Source organism: Castor canadensis, chromosome 11 (assembly GCF_047511655.1).
Source record: "Castor canadensis chromosome 11, mCasCan1.hap1v2, whole genome shotgun sequence".
NCBI classification, from domain to species: Eukaryota; Metazoa; Chordata; class Mammalia; order Rodentia; family Castoridae; genus Castor; species Castor canadensis.
The window spans coordinates 80846806-80858535 of record NC_133396.1 but is presented as its reverse complement, the minus strand read 5'-3'; positions in this window follow the sequence as shown (position 1 = coordinate 80858535).

The window sequence follows — 11730 nt, the reverse complement described above, 5'->3', positions numbered from 1 at the left end:
GCTCCTACATGGATGTGAGTCCAAGAAAAGAAGCAGACATTCTGCTGATAGGAGTTATTTATAATTCAGAAGAGAATGGAAAGATGCTTCCGATGGCTGTCTTGGACTCAAAACTTATCTGACCCATGAGAGCTTTGGGGCTAACCCATCCACCAACTTGGTCTGGAGTGCTTCCTCCAAAACAGGTCAATTCCCTCTAAGAAAACTCACTGGCTGATAGTTTGAATTACTATCATCAAAACTTTCCAAATGAACTACATCAGGGAAACATCAGATTTGGATATGTGTTGTATTACAAAGTTAGAAGTAGAAATCAGCCAGGCACCAGTGGCTCACTCATGTAATCCAAGCTACTTGGAAGGCTGAGATGCGGAGGATTGGTATTGAAGGCCAGCCCAGGAAAATGGTTAGCAAACCTCCATCTCCAAAATAACCAGAGCAAAATGGGCTGGAGGCATGGATGAAGAGGTAGAGCACCTGCTTTGTAAGCACAAAGCCCTGAGTTCAAACCTCAGTCCCACCAAAAGAAAAAGAAAAGTAGAAATCAGATATAATCTTATCACTCAGATATGTCACTCCACATAAAATGCATTTTTAACAAAAATGGAATCATACCCTACAAGTTTTAGAATTTGCTTTCTTCACTTGTGTATGTATTGTAAACATTTTCTACCTCATTAAGTATTTTTCTATAGTTCCATTTTTTGAGGGCTGGTGGAGTGACTCAAGTGGTACAGGCACTGTACCACTGTCTAGCAAGCATGAAGCCCTAAGTTCAAACCCCAATGCTGCCAAAAAAAAAAAAAAACATTTTTTGTGACTATATATTCCATTTTATAAAGACGTTTCAACTTATTACATGAGTCTGTGTTTGGGGCATTCAGATTGTCCCATTTCTCTTGCTCTGTGATAATTATCATTGTAGGAAAGTTTTTTGTTTTTGTTTTTGGCAGCACTGGGGCTTGAACTCAGGGCCTCATGCTTGCTAGGCAGGCACTCTTACCACACTCTGCCTAGCCCTTCATTGTGTTGGATATTTTCGAGAGAGGGTCTCCAAACTATTTTATGGCTTCAAACCATGATCCTCCTGATCTCTACCTCCTGAATAGCTAGGATTACAGGCGTGAGTCACTGGCGCCTGGCAGGAAAGTTATTCTCGCAGTCAGCCATAATTATTAGATCCTAAGGATAAGTTCCCAGACATGAAATTGATGGGCTAAAGGATGTGCACATTGTCAAGATTTACGAGGTTTCTCAGTCCCATATGGAGTATACAAGGATACCTATTCACTACCTACTTTAAGGAATAAAGAGTTCTGGGCTTCAGACGCCCCACAACTGATGAATGAATTAAGAAAACATGGTATATATACACAGTGGAGTATTATTTAGCCATAAAGAAGAATGAAATTGTGGTTTTTGCAGGTAAATGGATAGAACTAGAGAACATCTTGTTAAGCAAATTAAGCCAAGCTCAGAAGGTCAAAGATGACGTTTTCCCTCGTATGTGGAAGCTAGCCCTATAAAAGAAATGTACACATAAATACACATATGATCTCATATACATGTATGCAGAGAGAGAGAGAGAGAGAACACATGAGGGAACTGCGGGAGGCAGGAAAGGGAAAGAGAATATGGGAGAAAGAAAAATATTGAAGCATTGCATCTGTGTATGAAGATAACACATCACAACGCACTGTAAGCTGTTAAATATTAGGGGAGCATGGAAAGTAAGTATGGAGAGGGCTAACCTGATTAAAGCCATATGTACATGTGTGAAATATCAAGGCAAAATCCCACCCCCAAAACTATCAATATACACTTTAACAAATGAAGGAGAGAAAGGTAAAACAGGTCCTGTCTGGGGATGGGTACGTGGGAGGTGGGAGGGCATAAGGACAGAGTGAAGGAAGATGGATAGAGTGGATGTATTAGAATTCATACATGCAAATGGAGCAATGAAACCTGCTGAAATTGTTCTAGAAGGAGAGGGAATGAGGGAGAATAATGGAGGAGGTGAGTCTAAGCAGGGTTTTTTGCAGCACTGGGGCTTGAACTCAGGGCCTACACCTTGAGCCACTCCATCAGCCCTTTTTTTGTGTGTGTTAGGTATTTTCAAGATAGGGTCTCACAAACTATTTGCCTGACTGGCTTCAAACCACAATCCTTCTGGTCTCTGCCTCCTGAGTAGCTAGGATTATAGGCATGAGCCACTAGCGACTGGCTAATTAAGATATTTTGTAAGCACATATGTAAATGTCACACTTTTTATCCCCCTGTACAACTATCATATGCTAATTTTTTTTAAAAAGTACTGGAGGAGTGGCTCAAATGATAGAGCGCCTGCCTAGCAAGCGCAATGCCCTGAGTTTAAACCCAGCAGTACAAAAAAAAAAGAAAAGAAGTATAAAGAGTACTTATTTACTAATCCCAGCTATAGTATACGAGAGGGCCTATTTACTACCTGCTTTCAGGAATACAGAGTACTTATTCACTATTTGCTTTAAGAAAGCATGTACAAAGATAAACCAGTGATCATAATGCAAAAATAGCCTTCTTAGTTAAAAGTATTTACATGGTTCCGTTAAACAGTGACCTCTCCTAATGCATTTAATTTGAAGTATGATTTTAAGTTTCTGTAACCTAACAAACGTAGAAAACAAGGTATTTCTGTGTTTGGTTTTCTTAGCGGAGAACGCCACCTCTCAAAAGGACGGGCTCTCTGTCTGTGCTCATCCAGCCCGAGATGAGCACAGCACCTTCCTTCTGCTCTTGATCATCTTCTGTTTTATATTCCATTCCCATGATGCCCGGGGAAACACACAGCGCTGACAGGCTGAGAAGCCTTCTCTGAAGACTGCAGCCCACACTCATCCATCCATCCCTGAACTCCTATTATACTTATTGTCTGCACCACACAATTAGCACTTTATTATATACTGTCTTGTTCTCTAATTGTCTGTACCACACAATTTAGCACTTTATTACATTCTGTCAGATTCTGTAACTGTGTCATGTATTTTTGTCTTACCTCTCCACCTAGATTACAAGCACAGGGTGGCAGGGACCCTGTCTAATCCCGTTTTGCCATTCCCCGTGGCACTAAACAATATACTGGGCACAAGCAAAGTAGACCTTTGACAAATTCTGGCAGTTTCTTGGCTGGTGGTGAGTGTGGGGTTGGAAGGTTGGTTGGTTGACTTTCTGATGGACTTTAAATACTCTGAGTTATCTAAACTTAGAGTAAGAAACAGCTAAGGTACTGGGTAACAGAAGAAGGGCACCATGATTGTGCCAGCCATGGCCCTTCAAGCCCACCTACTCTGTTGCTAGCAAGTCATTCAGTATCTATGTGCCTGTTTTTCTATGAATGTAGAATTGGGAAGCCAAAATGTGCGACCAAACCAGACCACTTTTGTTTGGTTTGGTGGTACCGGGGTTTGAAGTCACGGCCTTGAGCTTGCTAGGCAGGCACTCTACCAACTGAGCTATGCCTCAAGCCCTCAGACCATATTTTTTTCTTTTTTTTTTTTAATCATCATATTATTATTATACTTGGGATATACTGTGACATTTACAAAAATGCTTACAATATATCTTAGTCACATTTACCCCCTCCATCTTTCTCCTTTATCTTACCTTCCCCATTCTTAGAATAGTTTCAACAGGTCTCATTTTTCCATTTTCATACATGACTACACATTCACCCTTTCCTCACATCCTCCCACCTCCCACTGGTACCAACCCCCAAAGAGGAACTGAGTTACCTTCCTGTCCTCCGTTTTCAGATCATTTTCAAAATCACATATTTTCCATCTGAAGATTCGTTACAGCCTTCTCTGCTGTGAACAGGAAAGGCTATGCTCTGGAATTAAAGAAACCATACCAGCTTGTGGTACTAATTTTTCTTTTTCTTTCTTTTTTTTTTTTTACTTGATGGTAGTGGGGGTTGCTAGGCAGATGCTCTGTCACTTGAATTGTACCCCAGCCCTAACTTTTCAATCTGTCCTCTCTGAAGCTAACCTCTGCTTCCTCATGTCTGAAATTATTCCAGTGAGTGTGATTACTTGTGATATTGCCACTGAGTCTCTGTAAACCTGTTGGTGTGTTCTTGCTTTTCCCAAATTCTACTACTCTAATGCCTTGAAGTAAGGGCTAAGTATTATTAATAGCATAATAAATATAATTAATACCTCTGAATTACACGCTTCTTGAATGGTGTCTGTCTTGGCTGTGATTCATGAGCTGCTTCTCAGTATGTGTGGAAAACAGAACCAGATAGAGTTACACAATTTGTCTTCCAAGGCTGAAGTCATTTACACTTAGTGGTCTATTACATGACATCAATTTACTTCTAGTAAATAGTAAAACACCCAATATCCAACACTAACAAATCTCTTCCATACTCTGTCACTTTTACCTCTGCTATAAACATTTAGGTGTACTGAGTGTTAAGTTAGCCATATTTCTCTGAATTGGAGTTGATGCAAATTAAATGTTCTGTCCTGTGTGGCATGTGTTTTGCCACACACACCATGTCTTCTCATGTTTTTGTCCTAACTTTTTTGAGGAGAAGGAACAGTATTTGAGATTGAATTCAGGGCCTCACACTCTCTAGGAAGGTTATCTACCACTTGAACCACTCCACCAGCCCTGTTTTGTGTTGAGTATTTTGAGATAGGGTCTCAAGAACTATTTGCCCAGGCTGGCTTCATCTGAACCACAATCCTCCTGATCTCTGCCACCTGAGTAGCTAGGGTTATAAGTGCGAGCCACCGGTGCCTGGCTTGTCCTGGCTTTTCAACTGGCAGGTGCACAATAAACTGTAACTAGTCAAATAGTTGTTTAGTATGTAATTCTCTCGAACAGGAGAATTAGGCCTCTCTTGGAAGTGCTGCTTTTATCCTGGGTCTTTTCTACCCCTGGGGATCTAAGTTGCCTACACAGTTTAAAGGGCTTCTTTAGAGGCTTTTCAAGAATAGCTTCTCTCCCTCTGCGTGTGTTACCCAGTTTCCCTTTGGTAAAGGTAGGGTTTTCTGTTTGCTACCTATGTAAATTGGCTGCAATTATCCTTTGAAAATATTTTTCAAGGTTGTCACAGTCAGGATACTACATGCTGGAGATAGAAAAATAAACACCACCCACTTGGGAACTCATACCCAAGAGACCCACAGACAAACAGAAACAGATATGCCAACAGACAGTTCCCAAACTGTCAGATACATGTGAATAGATTGAGTGTGGCCAGGATATCAGCTTGAACCCAACGAGACCCACGCCCAAGAGTCAACTCTGTCTGATAAAATGTAAGGGGACAGTGGACCGACCTGGCTACAGGTGCTGATTAGTCTGAAGGGAAGGGAAACTGTTATGGTGGTCTCAGGGCGGAGAAGGAAGGATGGGAAGAGGCACCCTTGGCAGGGAGCTGTTTTGTCTCCAATGATAGTGACTCATGCCTGGGCCATACAGAGAGAGAATCTGTAGGGAGAGGGAAGGGCTCAGTGAGACAATGAACACAAATCAGCTGTGTAGGGCCAGGTGGAAAAATGTGGAACAAAAGAGAAGAGGAGATCTCCCCTCACACACAAGTTTAAGGATGCTAAACTTGATAGCCCTAGGGACAACCTCTGCTGAGAGTGGGTGAGATGAAACACTGCCCCCCAGTGGCTTCATGGCAGGAGATGTCTGCAAAAATCCCTGAAGTGGGAGAGTAGGTAAGGACAGCAAGAGGTACATCGGAGGTGCCGCCATGTCAAGCCTGCCCAATAATGGAGACATTTGGAGGGGTGCACACTCTGCACTGGACAGGTGGGAACACAAGTTAGCACAGTGTGAATTAGCACCACTGTGGTAGAACTGCTCCTGTTAGTGATCTACCTACGTAATACTGTAAGAACATACACAAAAGCACCCATTTTCCCGTAACAAGATTAAGCAAAGTGATGCCTGTCCTAGAAATAATGGAATGGTGGAGAGACGAGAAGACAAAATAAGTAACAAAAAGAGTGAGGCTGAGGGGCACTGAGCAATGGTGAGAAGGAACTCAGCCAAGTTTCTCCTTTCCAGAGAGCTGCTTAAGGAAAAGTTCTCAGTAGCGGATCTAGAAGGTGGAACCAAAGGAAGCAGTCCTGGGCTGGGGAGAGGCTGAAGGCCTGTCAGGTAACTAGACAGAAATAATTGCAAACAGGTTAGAAAATAAGACATCCCTTGAGCTGAACAAATGGAATTCTACCCACGTGCACACAATTAAATACAGTTCAAACAAAAACCATTCCACACAGTTCTAAAGGGCACACTCTGCCTCTGTGAAATGGGGCTAACAGCAGGTATGCACCTGTATGGACCACAGGTTGTTAAAAACAGCTTAGTACTTCCCTACAGGTTGCCAAGTAGTCACTGCTTCCGGCCCCGGGAGTGCTGCTTCCAGATTTTCCATCCTCCAACTAAAGGGTTGAAACATGAGGAAATACAGATCGCATGTTTTTCTCTCAGGGATACCATGTAGCTTTAGGTAAGCATACAAACTAAAGCTAAGATGCCTCACCTGAGAAATACAGCATAGAAATAAGGAATGAGACTTTGGAATCACTCTGTGAGCTTTCCATTAAGCCCAGATGAACGTGGCCCAAGGGGACAGTGGAAATGACAGTGAAAGCTGGAATCTAAGTGCAGTGTGCCCTGAGGTCATGCAGAAGAAAGGGGAGAGACAGATCAATCCCCACCCGCAGCCCCCCAAGGCCCAGATCCGGAACTATGAGGATTCAGCTGTTTCTAATCCTGGCAGAAGTAGGAATTCTGAATTTTTTCTTCTGTCAGAAGGTTCATAAAATGAAGTTCTTTATAAAAGAGCTGAAGTGTATTTCTCCTAATTGTCCCTTTCGTACGGCCAATGCTCAAGGAAACCACAGTTTTATTCATAAAAGAGAAGATACTCTTTAAACTTGATCGAGATTATTAAATATCCTCTACTTATCAAAAATTAAAAACCACTGTGTGTACTCTTATTAACCATCTCATCTTTATCTTTGAAACCCAAAGAACCAGTATTTGGGGGAATTTTTAAAAAATTTTTCGTGCCTGATTTCTGTTTCTCCACATTTTTTCATTGTTTTAATGAGAAAGAGATTGAAGAAGAATGTTTAAAATTGAAGATTTTACACTGCAAAGATTTTTTGAGGAGGAGGACAGGGAACGTCAGTAGAAACATTTTCTAATATTCTGTCTAATATTCTCATTAATTCCTAGTATTCCCAGAAACTTGGAGTCTGGAAAAGACTCATAAAAGAGAAAGCAATTTCTTCTGATAGACTGCCACCTAGTGGTAGGTTTCTGCCACACAGTATTGGTAATAGGATCAGCTGTTGGGCCTTGGATGCTTTTGGAAGACCCCTATTACCCTTGTCGCTCTCTGGGGAACCTCTGACAGTATTGTCACAAGTAAACTATCACTCGTGTGTTTCCCAAAGGCCTAAAGTTCATGCAGGCAATGGATAATACAGCTGAAATCCTTCAAAAGGAAGTTTTACCTCTGTGATTACTTATTTTCAATGAAACCCTGCCAAGCAAAATTAATATTATTTTTAATGGGGTAATTATTTAATTGCACAGGAGAAAAACATGTTATAAAACAAGCCTTTTATAAGTAATAGGTAGAGAATGACTTCACTTTTTATTTAAAAAAATTAAAAAGTGTACACATGTATGCAAAAATCTGGAATGTTACGTACCAATAAATCAGCCAAAACTAATGTTACTAGCACTCTCTTCTGTTTACAGCCTATAATACCTTCACAGTTCCCCATGCTGATAGTCAAATCAGGCTCACATTTTCCAAGGTTTTCTCCATTATTAGGTGGTAATAACCTACCTACCCATTGACCACATGTATGTCTGGAGGGGCAATTTAGGACCACCAAATCACAAAGTCAGCAATGAGACAACAGTTTCCAGATTTAACCCACCAGCAATCCCTCCTCTTTTTATTCCTCCTATCTCTTTTTGGTGGTGCTGGGTTTTGAACTCAGGGCCTTGTGCTTGCTAGGAAGGCGCTATACCCTGTAAGACTTGCCCCAGCCCGTTTAGTTATATTTCAGGTAGAGTCTTGCATTTATGCCCAGCCTATCTTGGACCACAATCCTTCAACTTAAGCTTCCCAAGTAGCTGGGATGACAGGAGTGTGCCACCACACCCAGCTTTTTTGTTGAGATGGCCATTTTGCCTGGGCTGGCCTGGAACTGCCATCCTCCAGATCTATGCCTCCTGAGTAGCTGAGATTGCACATGTTAACCACTATGCTCAGCTCAATCACTCCTCCTTGCTCTCCACATTTTTTTTTTTTTGCAGTGCTGGAGTTTGAACTCAGGGCCTATACCTTGATCCACTCCACCAGCCCTGTTTTTGTGGTGGGTTTTTTTCAAGATAGGGTCTTGTGAACTATTTGAACAGGCTGGCTTTGAACCGTGATCGTCTTGATCTCCACCTCCTGAGTAGCTAGGATTACAGGTTTGAGCCACTGATGCCCAGCACTCTCCACGTTTATTACAGTTCTCTGTGCAACACCACACCTTTAAACACCAGGGCTCCCCGAGTTGCTATAACACCAATCTATAGAAAGGCACCTCCTCCATCAGGGCTGAAGGCTGTGTCCAGGCCAGAAGGCTGGCTCACTGCTCTGTTATTTACATCCATTCTGTAGTCCATACTAACTAAACCTTGTGTGGTGTGCAGGCATACTGTGTGTCACACAGAACAAAACAGAACAAAAACACTGTAAGTTGTGATCAGAAGGGAAGTACTGGGCATTAAGAGAGGAAGGATGTCCCCAGTACTGGGAGGACCTGACATGAGGTCCCTCTCAGGAAAGATGGGAAGTCAGATGGATAGGGAGCCTCTTGGGCTCATGGAAGAGACCCAATCTTGGTAAGGATGTGAGGTCTCTGAGGAGCTTAACAGAGACCAGAATGCGATAAACACTCCACTGAGAAAGAACACCACAAAATCTCAGGTGTAAAATCTGGAGTCATGACAGTTGTAACAATCATAATAACCAGTAAAGTAGAAACAACCCAACTGTCCATCGCAGGTGAAAGGGTAAGTACAATATGGTTTATTCATGCATTGGAACAATATTTGACCTTTAAAAAGGAATGAAGTACTGATTCTTGGTGCAATACGGACAAACTTTGAAAACAAGCTAAATGAAAGAAACAGGACACAAAAGACACATAATGCTTGGTTCCATTAAGTGAAATGCCCAGATAGCCAAATCTATAGCGACAGAAAAGTGAATGGTTGCTCAGGAGTAGGGGTACAGAGGGGAATGGAGAGGGGCATGACTGCTAATGGCTTTTCTTGGGAGGAGTGATGAAGATGCTCTAAAACAGATTGTGACAATGGCTACACAACTCTGTGGATGTACTAAGACCACTGAACTACTAAAATAGATGGCTTGTGCACTATCATATCTCAATAAAGCTGACAATTTTTTTTTTAAATCTAGAATTGCATATCCCAGTTTAAGAATTCCAAGCTCTTTCTCCTAGGAAACCAATGTGCATTCTCTAAAGGGTAAGGCAGCTCAAAACTGTCCCTTCTGGGGCCTAAGGCTCTCTGAAACCCAGCATGGGCACCAAGCAAGGTGGCACACATCTGTATTCCCAGCACTCGGGAGGCTAAACCAGAAAAATCCCTAGTTTAAGGACCCTGTTGAAAGGAAGGGAAGGGAAGGAAAGGGAAGGGAAAGGAAGGGAAACAAATGAACTAATGAATGAAGGAGAAGGAAAAAAGAAAGAAAGGAAGAAGGAAGTAAAGAAAGGAATGGAAGAAGGAAGGAAAGGAAGAAAGAAACCCAGCTTATATGCAGGGTTTTGTACCTCCTCAAGAGATGTCCCTCTTTTAATTGGCACTCACCCTCAAAAAACAAAATCTAGGTTGGGCACAGTGGTTAACACCTATAATCCCAGCTACTTGGGAGATAGAGATAGGGAGGATTGGGGTTCAAGGCCTGCTCAGGCCAAAAAAAAAAAAATTAGCAAGACCCTCTCTCAACAAACAAGCTAGGCCTGACAATGCACACCTGAGATCCCAGCTACACAGGAGGCATAGGAAGGACGAATAAGGTCCAAGACCAGCCCAGGCAAAAGTGCAAGACCCTATCTGAAAAATAAAACAAAAAAAGGAGATGCTAAGGTCATGACTCAAGTAGTAGAGCGCCTACCTAGCAAGCATGAGGCCCTGGGTTCAAACTCCAGAACTGCAAAAAATTAAAAAGATCTAAAGGACAAGGATTTTGTCCCTAGGACAAAACAATCAATCCAATCTCTATTCAGGGCCTGATCCCTTCTCCAATGATCTCTGAACTTTGACACGAAAATATACTCACCTTTCACCAACCCCACCAACACACCCATACAAAAAGAATTCCTAAGAATTTGAACCTGTAACCTGATTATACAAAGAAAGAGGATCTGTCTCACCTACAGACAGAGGACAGATAGCATCACTTCAAGACACAGCTTAGCTCACCCTCCTTCATGCAGGCTCCCCAGTGGAACAGTCCTGCTGCTGTCTAACCCATTCCTCCTTTCTGGTAAGGGCATCGCCACCAGAAAGCAAGGGGAATCTTTGGGGGGCTCGCCCCTCAGCCTCAGTCAGTTCAGGAGCCTGTGATGGGGTTCCACCTGCTCCACAAGTGCAACAGTTGCCAGTTTAACCACGTTCAGCGCATCATATCCCTGACGCTCTTTCCCCTGTATCAGTGGGCTTCACACTTGGGTTACAGCAAACGAAATCAAATGTGGAACCCCATTTATTTTTCTTAAATGAAAGACAATCGAGGGAGCAAACGTCTCCAAACCTCATCCTTCTGGCTTGCAGGTAAACAGGCCACGGTATTCTGCACTGTGGGAAACAAAGGAACAGAAAGGCTGCCTGCCTTGAGCTCCTCATGGTGGAGTTGGTGTAAAGAAAGAAAAGCATTGGGGCCGGTAGAGTGGCTCAAGTGGTAGATTGCCTGCCTAGCAAGTGTGAGGCCCTGAGTTCAAACCCCAGTGATACCAAAAAGAAAAAAAAGCATAATTTTGCCAGTGTCTTATGCCTGTAATCCTAGCTACTCAGAAGTAAAGATCAGGAGGATCGTGGTTTGAGGCCAGCCAGGGCAAATACTTTGGGAGACCCTATCTCGAAAAAAACCCATCACAAAAAAAAGAAAAAAAAAATGAGGTAGTGGAGTGGCTCAAAGTGTAGGCCCTGAGTTCAAATCCCAGTACTGCAAAAAAAAAAAAAAGGAAGGAAGGAGGGAGGGAGGGAGGGAGGGAGGGAGGGAGAGAGAGCCAGACAGACAGAAAGAAAGAAAGAAAGAAAGAGCCAAAGGTAAGAAGGTAAGAAATGATGATTGAGCACAGCAGAGGAAATACCACAGAGCCTTTGCCACTTACTGAGAAGGGGTTAGAGGACTACAGTTGATTGACACTTAGCTCGGCTGCGTTCCAGGAAGTCTTTCTGAAATATTTTCCTGCTTCATCACACACACACACGATATGGTAAATATAGTAATTATAGTAATTATAGAAAAGTGCAGAAATTATAGGAACACTGAGATGAGACTCTAGGCTGAGGGGTGTGTGTGCGTGTGTGTGCATGTGTATGTGTATGCGTGTGTGTGCATGTGTGTGTGTGTGTGTGTATGTGTGTGTGTGCGTGTGTATGTGTGTGCGTGTGTATGTGTGTGTG